General features: G+C 35.6%; 1 protein-coding gene across 1 annotated transcript in view; it reads right to left on the reverse strand.

Moving 5' to 3' along the window:
- ANGPT1 (angiopoietin 1) overlaps positions 1-15,732 on the reverse strand; it is a 154,753-nt gene that overhangs the window by 58,463 nt on the left and 80,558 nt on the right. The window lies entirely within an intron of this gene.

A 15,732-nucleotide genomic window follows, 5' to 3' on the forward strand; every position in this document is an offset into this window, starting at 1 on the left:
TGATATTAATACCATTTCACAGATGGGGAAATTTAGGTAAAAAAAGGCTATAAACATTTTACCTCAGTCATTCCGTGAAAAGGTGAAAATAGAAAAATAGTGAGAAATCCAATCCTGATTGTAAGACTATGCTGCTCTCTAGGTAGGCATTTTGCACAAAAATTATATTATTCTTTCCCTTTTATGTGTGTTCATATTATTATTTTTAAATTTTATTTTAAGAAACAAAAATCCCTTACTTCTCCCTTTCCATGTATTTGCTTCATGTTTGTTATTTTTATTCAGCACTATCAACAAAAATCAAACCTAATTTATATATTTGCATATGAAATTTGTCTAGGAAATCAATGGCTTTGAAACTTAGCCATATTTGAAAACGGTAGTGTAGGCAATGCTGTAGATAGCACACTTCCCTGTGAGATGGCAGGGAGTGGGGTCCTTAGCAAGGTGCACATCAATGGTGCACTCTCTCAAAAGTGGCATTTTTTAGATAAGACATGGAACTGAGGCTCTCGTGATTAGTGTTAATTAAAGACCTCATGGTACTTTCTGTAAGCAGATGGTGTCAGTATCTGTGGCCAAAGTCCAACCTGAATAATTACTTGGGGCTGGAGCCAAAGCCTAGAGGAGTTACAGCAAAACCTCTCATTGATTTCAGAGGGCCTTAGAATAGATCCACTCTTTCTGGCCTGAATTTCTCTATAATGCTGTTGTTTCAACTGGAGACATCAGTCTCTCCTGTCTCAAAATTATATTTAGTGGTGCAGAGGCACTGCTCATTTCCTTCAGTCTTAAAACACCTATATTTTATTAGCTGTATGCAGCAAGATTATCTTACCTCTTACATGAGTATTATACACACATTGAAAACCACTTGGAAATAACTTTTAAGATTCAATAAAGGAAATTGGAATTTGGGTCCTTTCTAGCTGAAGCTTAGACAAAAGAAATCATGAGTATGTTTTAAAGTTTATATCATTAAAATTTTAAACAAGGTAAGATTTTAATATCAGAGCAAATAGCTTTGGTAATTTTCTAAAGAGATGGATCTCTAGGAATTGTCCTTAGAAATAAATTATCATGCTTAAAACTAAAAGAAACACAGTAAAAACGATGTTTGTGCGAGAGATGAAGCTGGAAAAGACAGATAAATGTCATAGATATGGCCATCTTTCCTCTTAGACTCAGACAGCTGAAGTAGCTGAGATCACACAGAGAGCAAACGTATGAGTTCCTAAAAACTAAGCATTCCAATACCCATTTGGGGTTTTGTTCCACTGTAGCCAGGAGAAGATGGCTTTCCTTAGGCGCCTCTCACCCCTCTCTCAGGAGTTGGTGCTCCCACTGGAAGAAAAGCCCAGCTCCTTCACAAGGACCTATACTATTACAGATTGCAGCACATTATATTAAGCATGACTAGCCAAAGTTTAAGTTTTCTTAATACATCACACTGTAATTTGCAAAAACAGCCCAAACTTGACAGAAAATTAATACTCAGGAATGTCACTGGTAATGTGATTTCAGCATAAAATATGTTTTCTCTAAGGTTTGCTGTTGTTTTTCTAACTTAATATTCCATACAGTTTCCAAACTACTTCTACGTACTATAACTCCAGACCATTTTTTTCTACAACATTACATAGACCTTGAATCCTTTATACATCACATCCCTGAATGATATATTGGCTCACATATGGTAGATGTGTAAGTACATTTTTTTAAAAAGTAAGAAAGTTCAAGTAAGTTAGTTCTAAAACAAAATACGTAACCGTTAAATTCCTTAGTCAGCTTCAAGATATTGTCTTTACACAAACTTCTAATGTTTGTTAGGCTGTTTTCATATACAATGATTATGATGGAGTTTTATGTACCTGAAGAAAAAGATAAGTCTATGTCAAGAAAAATAATATTATCATTTTTTAAACCAGAATGCTTAGCCAAGATTTGGAACCTGGGAGGGTTTTCTGATTACCTTCTCTGGATGAATAAGCTGGTCATGCTCCTTTAAAGCAATGTGTGGAAAGCCCTGTGTCTCTGAACAGAAGGAGAACCAACAATAACTTTTTCACTGCACTTCCAAAAGTCTTCTGGGTAATTTTTAGCCCAATAACTTTGTCCTTGGGCTATCTATCTGTTTTCCCATACTTGATGGCAATTATTTCTTTCAGTTATCAGTCCTTCAGCTGTTCCTTTTCCTCAGTGCCCTGGATGATGAGTGGAGTCCAAACAGTACAGGAAGTACCATCCATACTGCCCTGGCCCTGTGGATGATGTTCAGGAACCCAGATCAATGAGGTCTCTGCTAACCCATGGGCTGTGCAGCACTGTCAGAACCCAGGAAATTCCTCTGACTGCCCTGGAGGACTCGAGACCCTGGCAGGGGGCACAGAGACCTTGGCACGGAGTCAAAGACACCTGTGCCTTTGATTTTAACCCATGGAAACAATTACCAGCTTTGTGTGAGGAGTTACAAGCTGCAAGGGTTTGAAAAGAATGATAGTGAATTTATCACAAGGTGAAAAAGTAGAATTTTGGGGTTTTTAGAATGGGGGTTCAGGAGGCAAGATGGAGGAATCTGGGCCTGTCCTGTCTTTCTCCTTCTTCTTCTTCTTGTCCTCCATCTTCTGCTGTGATGGTGGCACTTTTGGATTGGTTTAGGGCAAAGACTGACTGTCTAACATAATTGATAGGTATTGGAAAGTTATTGTCAATAAAGTACCTGTAGTTTTTAGTATAAAAAGATAACACTGTCCTCAGGGTGGTCAGTGTGCGCCAACCCAACCTGCTGGCCAGACCTCCACAGGTCCAAAAAGGAATGTATTAGATAAGAGAAAATAAACAGAAAAACCAGAGCTGAGGAATCTCGACTTCTTCCTCAAGTGTGAGGCTGGGAAAAAGGACTTTCTAATACCTCGGGAGCCATTCCAGCAACAACAACTCAGAACCCGACGCAGCACCAGGGCTGAGCAGTGTTCTGCTGCACCTGCCCCCAGGATATTAACCCTCAGCAGAAAGCTGGGGTCAGCACCTGAGGCTGCAGCCCCTCCAGTTTTGTTAGAATGGCTTACCTGTGCTTGCAAGTGAGAGAGCTCAGATATATAGGGCTTTTCCCCAAATCAATAGTCAGGGAAATTTAACTGATTGATAACTATGTCTGCCGTGTAGAGTGAAACTATTTTTCTGCTATCAGTTGTACAATTAAATCAATAGTTAATTAGTTTACTCCTAATAGCTATCACAAATGGAGAATGTTTTCTTTTTTTTCACAGGTTTAAAGAAATACCAACTGACTACTAAGAAAAAGCAGCTTCAGAAATATTTACTAATCTAGTATTCTCTTCCAGGAATATGAAATTGAAAGCATACAATGTCTGTTTTTTGTAGCTGTATGTAAATTATCTAATTTCATCTCAACTAGGAAAAAAATTAAAATAATCTGCTTGATTTTTTTAACTGATATTTCTGGTTGGTTTTGAAAAAAGTAAGTTGTCTCATTACTTTTCAGGTCTCCATCAGATACCTGGTGAATAGCACAGCCTGTCTATAAGCAATAAAGAATCTTAAAATGCAGTTCATTATATTGATTGAATCAATAAATCACAATCATAATTCCTAAGTTATTTGAGATCTGACCTGCTATTGTGAAATCAGTTGAGACTGAGTTAATCACTAGACTCCTATGTCCTTTAGTGATACTGACAACAAATGAAAAACAGCTGTTTGTTTTTCTGCATGATGGTGACTTATTTGGACAGATATGCAGAGATTTCTTTAGTGTCTGAATGAATTTTTATATTTTCATTTTTTCAACGTTTTGTTTACATAAATATAATTTTCTTATAGACAAGAAGTAACAAAAAGGCACTTAAAAAACCATTCATGTTTTTTAATTCAGATAGGAAAACTCTTTCTCCATATCTTATTGTCATATATAATTGACCAAAATTTTAGCTGTGCTATCAAAAGCATCTCAGGTAAAAATTATGTCCCATGTTGAGCAGCTTCTAAAAAGTCAAAAAGGAGAAGGTTGTAAATTGGTGGTTTTTACCTAAAGCTGCTACATTCCAGGACAGGGTCATGCAAGGACTGCCAAATGATGGTTTCTGTCTAGATCCTGACTGCAAATAAATTTTGCCTTGATCTTGTCATTGTTCCAGGCATATTGTGGGGAATCCTGCATTTCTGTGACACTCTGTCCTCTTTCCCAGCCATTTGGGTGCAGCTGCTGTGGACCAACAAAATTCCAGTTACAATGGTAAATAATGCCTGGCTTGTAAAGAATCAAATCCAGAACACTTTGTTAATGTTATCCAAAGGATGTTACTCAAACTGTTACCCAGTGAGGAGGCCTGGAACACTGCCCACACATGGATATATGTTCCCTGACCCAGCAACAGCAACCACAAACAAATCTGACAGAATAAGGTGAAGACTTTTTTTGTTTTGAGGAGGAAAAATATCCAAAGACTTACAGTTTTTGCTGACTTACAGCCAGGGGACAGTGCTGTTTCAGTGCCGCATATACCAACCTCCACTTGAGAACAAATATTAAACTGCAATCTAATAGCTGACTGTGACACCCAATGTTGCCTGCAATAAGGCAACACTTTGACAACACCATTGTGTTGCAAATGTTACACAAACCAGAAGAAAAAGCACAAACCTGAAGGCTGATTTCAGTTCAGGTATGCTCTCCAGATAACTACAGTGATGCCTATGAACTGAAATGATAGCTATGCAAGAGCACACTTGGGTCCCTCTTAAAATGGACTTAAAAACATATTTTCAGTCAAGTACATATTACACACTATCTGTTTTTCTTCCACAAAACATGTTTCTGGATTGTTAAAGCTACCACTGTCACTCAGTATAACCAATGAAAAAATAATTAGGAAATTAAAAGCCATTGAGATGTACATAATAAAAAAGTATTGCAGTTATTTATTCTTGATAAAATATCAGGAGCTTTTTATGCATCTAGCTAGTCAACTAAAATTTTAAATGTGAATTTATACTTAGTTACTACCCAATTCTAATTGTTATAAAGACAAACTATCACCACCTGATCCAAAACTTTCTCCAATGTCAACTTTATTTTCTTCTTTATTAATTCTATGTTTTATTTTCATCTCCATAAAGTCTGAAAATCTTAAAAAACCAAAACAAAATGGGGGGATATTAGTATGAAAGCTGCTTCTGTATGTCTTGGAGTCCAGCAGTCTCCTCAGATACGTCATTGTACATGCTTGTGTACTCATGTTTGTTTACTAGGGAGGTGAAAGGAAGTTTAGGACTAGAGTTTGGACAGGCACTTTCCTTTCAACAAAATATGCATTCACCAAAATGCTTTAAAAGTTAATATTTCTTTGCAGCATTGCTCTGAATCTGACAAAAAGAGCAGGCCATTGGCAACTTGGGAAGTTCATTTTGATGTACTGGAATAAAATATTTGTGTTCTTGGAACTATTGCTCCATAATCATGTTTATAGATTATAAATGTGCAGATTCTAGTGTATAAAAATGTTTTATCAAGGCCCCCATTATTCCCAAATGAAGTTACAAGGCTAGATATCCCAGGTTACTTTGCTCTTCCAGCCTCTCCAGCGTCCCATCTCCAGCATCAGGGCCCTGAAAGTCATGGGGCTTCCTCCCTACTTTCAACCACCATCTTCAGGTTTTTTTCTTCTTATATGCTCATAATTACTTATTTTCTTTTTATTTTCTTTTCCTTTAGGACTTTTCTCCTCAGGAGGGCCCTAGGATTTTGCAAGAGCTTGGCTAACACTTGGCCTGAAAAAGGTTTTCAATATGAACAGATGTTCAAAGCAGAGGATTGGAGAGCAGCATAAGGGCAGGAAAGCATATCCAGGAATTTACAGTATAAGTTCTTCCTCCACCAGATGAAATATCTGCATCTTTAATAGGTTTTGAAAGAGTTCTCTTCCAATAACTTTTTCCATTTTTGAGGCCATTTTAATTTTCATCATTCAGCATCCCATACCAAGGAACTCCATACACATACCGTGGGAAGGACAATTTCCCATTGCTTGCTTTTAACAAGAGTGTTCCAGCTGGTGACACTGCATTCTTAGCTGAAAGTGTCAGTGTAAGTCTGCAGCCATGCTCTACAAGCCACCTGCAATTTCTACTGCAATCTCCTTCTATTATCTTTTGCATCGCCTGAAGTATCTCTCACAGGTTTAGTTAATGGTATTTCACATACTCAGTCATCTGTCTTTGTAGATTTTTTTTGTGTGCAATGTGGTTTCCAAAACTTTATGCAGTATTTGAACATACCATGGATTATGTGGTGCAATTTTTTCCTGATTTTCTGTCTATTCCTCTATAACAATTTAAAAAATAATATTTTCATTCTTTGTGTGCAATATGGGTTCCAATACTTTATGCAGTATTTGATCCATAGATTATGTGGTGCAATTTTTTCCCGATTTTCTGTCTATTGCTCTGTAACAATTTAAAAAATAATATTTTCATTTGGGCCATTAACTGGTGAGTAACACCTCCTGCATCTTTCATTCAAGATCTCCCTGGGAGCTTACCTTCAATTCATATGGGAGTTTTAGAAGGTGAAAGAAAATAAAACTCTAGAATTTCTTAGGCACATTCATTTGCTGAATGGTGACAATAAGAGAATGCTGACCTTCATTAAAATGTTCAGACTCTATGACAATACAAGCGTGTGTATAATACACATGCACATTTTGGATGTCTAAGGGAGCACTTAGGGCTAACCCCAAACATAATGCAGTCACAGAATGTCACTTACAGGAGCAGGGCTGGTCTGGCTATATCTGTTGGCTGTGGACTGGTTCCATAGCCATGGAGCAAATGGGAGATGGGAGATCTTGCAGAAAGCATTTGGATTTGTTGTAGGGGCAAAAGGGGGAGGAAAGGTTAGGGATTTTGTTGGGTTGCTCGGTTGTTTGGTTGTTTTGTTTTTTGGTTATACTAGTTGTTTATTCTGCTGTAGGAGCTCAATGATCTTGATTCACCCCATGACCCTACAGTCACTGGACTTGATGGGGAAGTGGAAGGATTTTATTTCCAAGGAAAAATGACAAAAGCAAAAATAGTCCCTTTGCTCTCAAACTCTAGACCTTAATGGCCACATGCATCGTCCTCACTGCATGTGGGAGGCCCAAAGTGGTGTGTGAACCTTTTTTAAGTACAATCCAGAGTAACTACCAGGCCATGCTGAAATGCAATTAGCAGGGCTACAATGATTCTAACAGCCTAGGCATTAGTCCAGTACCAGATTTGTTAGGAGCACTAAGGTTCATTACATAGAAGAATTTGAGATCTATACTTTTAACAGGGGGAGGAAAGAGAAAAGGTGTACTCAATTAGATGTCTCAGGTTAACATTTATAGAAATGTTTTAGCAGCTAATAGAACACTACTTTGCCCTCCCACACAGCCTCTAAGAGTCTGCAGTAAGAAACGCAAACAATTGCATAGCAAGAGCACTCAAGCTATCCAAATACTTATTAAATAAATCATTTGAAGCAGAATTTCCCTCCTGTAGGGCTGCAGGATTTAACTCGGTCTTGGAAAATGACATTAACGTAGAGAGCTTTCACCCTCTCCAGGGCATAATTATTTAATACCTAATAAATTATCTACAGTTATCAAGTTTGTTTCCCAATAAATCCAGCCTTAGTGACTGGTAAGAACAATAATACTTCAAATCACTGTGCATTTGAAAGAAAACACTTAAGAATAGCATAAAATGGTCCTCATTAGTGAGCTGCAATAGAATGCCTTATGGCCCACTTACAAAGAGATAAAGACACTTAATTATCCAGCTGCAATATAGTTCCTTAAGAGTTTCTGCTTGAGACAGCAATTTTGTGAGTAACTAGCTATTCACTGAGAGGAGAACTAAAGAAGTCTTTCACTAACTGTACAAGGAGATTAAGTTGCTGGCATTGTTTAATACTTCTAGTGCCCATATTTCTTTAATTGATTTATATTTTTCCACACAGATACCCTAATGTGCATTTGATGTTTCCATCTGAGCAATGGTATGCACACAAAGAAATTTTTTACTAACAAGCCATTTGGGTGATACTGACAGTGCTGTTAGTTGGTTTATATATTCTGATATTCTCTGTAATATCTTTGGTGTGAGTGAATAACGCCAATTTCACAAAACTGAGTGAAGAGGCACTGACCTATACTGTAGGAATGAGGGTGGGTAATTGATTTTAATATCAACAATCAAGAATTTATATATGCTTCCAGTTTAAAGTTTTCAGTACAAATAAATATTGATCTGCCGTGATCATCAGCAAGTTAATAGGGATAAAATATCAGAATCTACAATTCTGTTTTGAAGAATTCAAATATTTTTCCACTGACATACATTTCAAATACTGCACATTCAAATTTACTTATTTCAGAACTGAATCTCTATTAAATTACAGCCAAAGTTGCTACTACCTAGTGTAATTTTTTATACTTTATTATAAAGCATAACTTTGAAATTAAGGTATTTTTGCCTAAGCAAGGTATGAAACTATTTTTATTTTCAAAACATGATTATTTGTATTTTTTTCTTTTTTTTTTTAGTTTTAGAAAAAAACAACACAGGTAGTGATAGTATAAATAAATAAACAACACTAACAGCAACACTAAATATCAACTCTAACATTACTACTACCTTTTAACAGATAATATAGTGAAAAAGGTACTTGTAGTTGTAAGTCACTTCATCATGGAAAATCTCACTTGGACAGAAGTTACTTCATTGATCTAAAAGAAGTCCAGACCCAAACCCTGAAAATGTTAAGTGAGTCAGATAAGAATGACCCCAAAAACTCTCCAATAGAACTTTCTGAGCATCTCTGAAAATTGCATATCAACAAAGAGAGTCTTCAACAAAAGCAGGAATTGTATAGCACCTGAACAGAAGAAACAAAAACCACAAAAGCTGGTGCTGATGTGTGTGTTCAACTGAACATCTCCATGACAGCACAAAGTCAGAGCAGGCTCTGACTGCAGCCCGGCAGCACTTTCTGGATCATTTGCTCAAGAGGATCCAGCCACAGTAACAGTAAGGGGACCCCTCTTCCCTGACACTGAGTGCAAAAGAAAGATTCAGTTTTTCTCCAGCTTTCAAAATATAAATAGGAGCAGATCACACATTGGAATGCATCTTTGTAATAATGAGCTTTGTGAAACACTGGCAAACATTTTCTGATAGTGATCTTCTGATGTCTTTTTAAAAATATTTTTGTTATACTTTAGAATATCTTAGTAAAATGAAAACCTCATGCTCATAAAATCTCTAAAGATGGAGGAAGTAGAGAGAAACTGAGAAAATTGATTTTTTCCATAATCTTGAACCTTAGCTGAAGTTATCAGCTTTGACATCTTTGAGGAAGTTAAAAATTGTGGAACACCAGATGATTTCAGTGCATTAAACTGCATCTTGTTTAAAGCTTTTGTGTAGGCATTCTAACTTTTACTAATCTTAGGTTTTTAATTAATTCTTAACAAATAAAAATTTTAAAATTAATTAGTATATCAAAAGCATCATGCTTTGTTCTTACACCACAGTATATTAGAACACATTGATAACTAAAATTTAATTTCTGGTATAAAAGAAAATCTGCAGCCTCATGCATTAATTCATTTCTTAAATGATGTTTCAAGCACAATCCTGATCCACTTCAAACCTATAGCTTTCAGACAAAGCTGATCAGAATCTTCTGTGCACCTGGAACAAAAGATTTTTCTATGTTTTGAAAGAAAAATAATGAAGTAATTGATGTGACACACTCTAAGTTTCTGCCTCACCAGTCATGTCTCATCACGTTGGAGAAACCTTAATAATGTCAAGGATGAAGTACCAAGAGGCATGGGCTTAAGGAAAGAAATGTTTATAGACAAATGGTACAGAAAAAACAAGCTGTCACCTCAAAATATGTCTCAGATGAGTACCGATATTATTCTTTCCATGAACAGAAGTAAAATGATCAAGACCAAAACCTGTATCATAAAACCTTGCTCTTCTACACTGCTAAAATCTAGTGGATTTGAATATTCTCATTATTGTATTCCAATTTATGGCTGAATCAATATAACATTAAAAATTTGTGTTATCAAACACGGTCAAAATATAAATATTTAAAACTACTGTTCTCTTTTTCTGTCCTGCATTTCTACCAGGATTTTTTATTTGGTTTGGTTTTGGCTTTTTGTGGTTCTGGTTGTTTTTTTGGGTTTTGGTTTTTGGTTTGTTTTTTGGTTTGGTTTTTTTTTTTTTTTAAATTTTGCGTTGTTTTTTTTTAAATACTAGCCTGTAATATAAAGGTGTCTTTGAAGTCTGTCTAATGAAGAAGGCCAGCATCACTGCTGAGGCAATTCTGCTTCTGTCAATGGAGTTTCCCCTGAGCCTGTAACCTTCAGGTCATTTCTTTGAAGTTCTCAGTCTATTCTCACTCTTTTCACTTCAGAGTAAATTTTTACATCACATCAACTTTGGAATAAGAAGTGGAATAGATTGACTACTGTTTAATTATTTTTTTAATAAAGTAATTATTTTTTAAATAAATAAATTAATTCTTTAAAAAGCATGAATTCCCTTTAAATGAACTTTTGGACATATTTTTTTTTCCATCCATAAACCAGGAGACTTGTACCTTTTCTGAAATGCCCGACCCACTAACCATGTTATTTACTTTATGAAGTCAGTAGGTACTTCTGGGGAGGTAAATTCTTAGCTTATACATGCATGATTTTGAGAATTAAGCTTAGCATCTTGTCAGAATTCAAGAGGAAGATAATTCTTCATTTCTCTTTTACTAAGAGGCCACAAAACCAGACATTCATGACAAAACCTCCTCTTCTATTCCATTAGTTTTCTGAGGTAAGTAAGTTTAGGCGAAACATTTTAACAAGATATATTATGCAGTCTGGAAAACAGTCAAAGGAAAAAAAAAATAGGACAACAACAACAAAAAAAAATATGGATAAATATGTTTTCCCACTGAATTTTACATTCCTTTATCCTGTGGGTCAGATTACCTAGGCAGTTGCCACAAGTTATGCAAATTATTTTTAAGACAATAGAAATTCAATAAATTTTCTTATACTAGAATCAAAGACAATGTATTTTTGATTGGGCACCTTTTGTGACATTGGCTTGAACCATGATTTCCCAATATCCTTTCTAAAGTAATTGGTTCGAACTTGCATACACATCTTTAACTGTATTAGCTATTGCTTAACATAATTTGTAGTATATACCTTGTTTTGGGGTTGAGGAGTTTTTTGAGTAGTATTCGTGTGACTGCCTACTTTAGCACTACATTATAATTTTTCTCATGTGGCAACTTAGAAAGTACTTCACAATACTATTTACTGTGTTACAGATGTGTTTGACAATGACAGCAATGTGCTTTATTAATGATACTCGAAGAAAAATAATACTCTAAGTAGTATGAGAAAAGACCAGTTTAAAGAAAACAATAAGCACAAAACTTTTATGACCTTTTCTAAGAATAATTTGACTTCTATCCATCTATAATTTGATCTCTATTTGTTATTTTCTACAGGTGAAGCACTTTTGCAGTCTTGGAGATAATCACGCAATATCTCTGTGATCGCTCAGGCCTTCACTTCTATATGTTTTTATTTCTTCATCTTCTGTTGGGGAAAAGTAAAAGTTTCATGCATTTATCTACATTTTAATTTTGAGATTACTTCATCTTTAAATAGTTATTTTAATATTAAGCATAGTGAAAAATCTTTTCCTTTGAAGGCTAGTGTCTGAAGGTGATTCTATTTTAGAAATTCTTCTGTAGAAATTTACTGTCAAATGTTGCCAAGGTCTTTGCCCCTGCCTAAAATATACCAATATACCCAGACAATGTGACAAGTTTGTTTAGCCACAGACACAGGCCAAAATAGAGACATGTGAGTCCCCATGGTACCCTGCATTTATTTGACTCTCTGTAGGCTCTGTGACCTGTTAGAGTGTCTATTTGAAGGATTACATGCAACTGAAACTCTAGAAATCACTCACACTGGGAGAGAGGTGGGTGGTATTTTGGAAACTGAACTCACAACAATTCCAAGTTTTACAGGTGGCCCTCATCCCAAAACTGGTCTGTACCAAAACTGACACTGAAAATGGGATCTGGATTTTCTATTTAGGTACACCTATATTTTTTAAAAAAATTATTTGTTTTCCTTAACCTTTTCACTTATTTTTTTGAAGTTTTTTTTTGTTTGGTTGATTTGGTCTTGTTGGTTTTGTTTATTTTTTCTCTTTCTCATTTGCCTTTATATGCTTCAGAAACTCTCCTAATAGATGCCTAGGCACAGTGGAAGCACCAAAGCGGATTTTTTAGGGTTGTCATCCAGTTCTAGGGACTTTGTTAGCTCCTTAGACTGTTTTACTGAACAAAAACAGTTTCTGTTCAGCCCTGTATCTCTATACTACCCAGCTATATGATTCATAGGCTCCTAACAGGAAAATTTCAGATCGTGTCCCAATTTATTTAAATTAATCTAAAAATAAGTCTTCTGATATGATTATGTCATTACTGGAGTAAATGTATCTCATGTTTGGTAATCAAAAAACAGTGATTATCACCAGATTTGTTTCAAATTTATTGGTTTAGCTATATTCCATTTTTCAATTTCACAAATGGGAAAATCCTCAATACTATGACTTACAAGAAAAAGAAAATAATTTTCCTATCTGTGACTTATCCTGGGAGAGAATTTACACATGGAGGAATGGAGGGATGGAGGGATGGATGGAGGGATGGAGGGATGGATGGATGGATGGATGGATGGATGGATGGATGGATGGATGGATGGATGGATGGACAGGCAGACAATTTTTAAAATATCATGGCATAAATGTAAGATAAAATATAAAGACCTACATTATTAATTTAAGAAAATCTGACAGAGATACTTAAATCCATTCTCAAAGTACCACAGGATTTAGACATACTTTGCAATTCCTCTCAACTCCTTTGTTCATAAAGTTCCTCACCTTTGACAGTCTGGCCTCACTTAAGTTGTGCTTTCTGTCAAAGATGAATGTCCCTATTAAAGACCCAAAATTCTTGATAGGACCCATCCTTTTCTACCTCTACAGCTTTCTAATAATAATTAAAAAATATCAATATACATGATATGTAGTAACCTTTTAGTAACCTTTACCTAAATTACTTAAGTCGTCTCTTTTATCAATGGAAAATACTTCCCAGTGTTACTGGCTGTTCCTTTTCTCCCTTTCATTAATTATTTTGGGCATTTCCATAACAGCATTCCACAGATCTTCTTTCCCACCTAATAGATCTGTATGTTACAGCTCTCTCTCCTCATAATAAAATTGTTCCAGGACTCTAATATTTTCATTGTCCTATTCCTTTCTGGATCATTTCCATTTCTGCTATATCCCTTATGAAATTAGATGACTAAGATTTACCGAAGTATAAGACAGAAGAGGTGTCACTGATTTATGTATCACTCTTTGTTAGTCTCCATTTCCCAAGAAGCACCAGTTCTCACAGAGCATTTTTTTGTTTTGATCATTAGTGCACATATCAAGATTTGTGTAAGACTACCTAAACTTCGTATTTAGGCATAAATTTAGAGTAGCTCCAGTGGTACTTCCCAATATGCATACATTTCCACCCTCAACATGTATTTTCATAGACTGAAGTTGGCATTAATTTTTGGCACAACCTTCAGTACTTAGTCTTCATTAGAGTGGTCTTGTGCTCCAGGAAAATATTATTTTAACTTAAGCTATCTGGCTACTTCTTCAGCTATGAATGTACCTACCAAAAACACTGGTCAGTTAGACTTAAACAGACAATAAGAAAGAAACATTTCTTCACTTGAGCATTTCTTGTTAAGTTATTCCCCTCAAAGAACAAAGGTATCAAAAGAAAATTCTGAACATGATAATACACAAAAGGCAATGGAGTTCAAAACCAAGGGCTTAGTTAGGCTAGTGAAGTTATATTTAGGCATTTAACTGTTCTAAGCATCATTTACTTCCACAGTTCCTCAGAAGTTTAAAAAGACTGTTGAAAACTCAGGTTTTCAGGCACCTGAATTTGTGCCCAGGAGCCCAGTTTGAAACACCCACTTCTGTATTCCTCATTCAAAGTTTTTATAAGAAGCAGCTGAGGAAACTATGTTTAGGAAAAATGTTGGTTTGTTTGTTGTTTTTTTTTTCCTTTGAATCATATTCAAGACTGTTAGAAAATCTTTTTAAGCTTTAAAGAACTTGCTATATATCCCTGTATGAGAATAATATAGCTTTCATTTTGATATTGATTTTAAAATACTCCTGAGCTTTATTAGAACACTCTGGACACAGCCTTGCCAGGTTTCTTTGCCAAAAGGCCATAAAACATAATAAAGGATTTGCGTTGCATCACAATATTTCTCTACTGATATGAGAACAGCCTTCTATGAAACATGTTATTTAATTCCAAATGCTAGGGAACTATATAACAGAATGAGCAGAAGGGAACATTTAGAATGAACATGAGAGGAGGAAAATATTTTTTTTAAAAAAAGTAGTCTATCTACACTGGCCCAAGCATGCAACACTTCCAAAGTAAGAGATGTAATCCTCATGGCTGGAGCAGCTTATGTTTAAGCCACACAAGTTGCATGGGAATATATAGCAGAGAGAAAACCCACATTGCCTTGAGCTGAATAGTTTGATTGATCTAGAATGTTTTCTGCTTCTTAGAGACAGCACTGAATAGTGATGCAGGTGACAAGTTTTCAGTTGGGGTGGGTGATGGGGTAGTTGTTTGCTTGTTTCACTTTAGTATTTTGCTTTTTTTTTTTTTTTTTTAGTTTATGGCGCTAAGAGCTCTAGAATGACAACAATCTATTTTGCTGGGCTCTTCAGATTCTGATACCTCTCAGAGAACTCCTTGATCCATGCTGCCACAATTGCTAAAAGACTACACATCTACAGTTTCTCGCAGTGTTTATCCTGTACCTTTCTCAGAAGGTTTTTTATGTTGTCATTTCTGTATGACTTTGCTTTTTTTCATAGATAATAATATATTCTTCCAAGTGTACCATTTCCATTTTGCACTGTGGTTTCTACCCCTCCCTCGATCAGTTGTGATGAAAGGAATTTCTTTCTTAAGATGTTCTGCAGTGTCCTTGGCATTTGAAATTTGAAATTCTGTCTGAATTTCTATCTCTGTTTCTGTAAGAAAACTGTTTACTTAGAAATACATACTTGAGGAAAATTGTCCTACAGAGTCTTTGCCGAGCCCTTCTTTCAAAGTTATTTCTACCTTTTTCGTTTGGAGCACCCAGAAACAAACAAAACACAGAAAGATGGAAGAAAGAAAAATGATCCCTTATTATAAATAAAATCTAATTTAATAGAAGAGATTAATCTCTTGGATGTCTACCTTTAACACCATAAGAGCCTATAACCAAAATAGCTAATATTATAAACCATACACATGTAAAAAACTCCGAATTACTTTCCTTTGGTTAGTAGCCTGTTCTTTCCATTGGCTGAAAAGGGAGTCAAGAGTAAATGAGGTACTGTAAAGTTAAGATCCGTAGCAGGCTGGCTTACTTGCAGAAGAAGGAGACAGATACTCAGAGGAGCGTATCATTATTGTTAGTACAAAGGCAATGTAATTATGGCCTATATCTGCTATGGTCAAGATATAAAAACTCAATGATAATAAAT

The sequence above is a fragment of the Geospiza fortis genome, unplaced genomic scaffold (genome assembly GCF_000277835.1).
Source record: "Geospiza fortis unplaced genomic scaffold, GeoFor_1.0 scaffold200, whole genome shotgun sequence".
Taxonomy (NCBI): Eukaryota; Metazoa; Chordata; class Aves; order Passeriformes; family Thraupidae; genus Geospiza; species Geospiza fortis.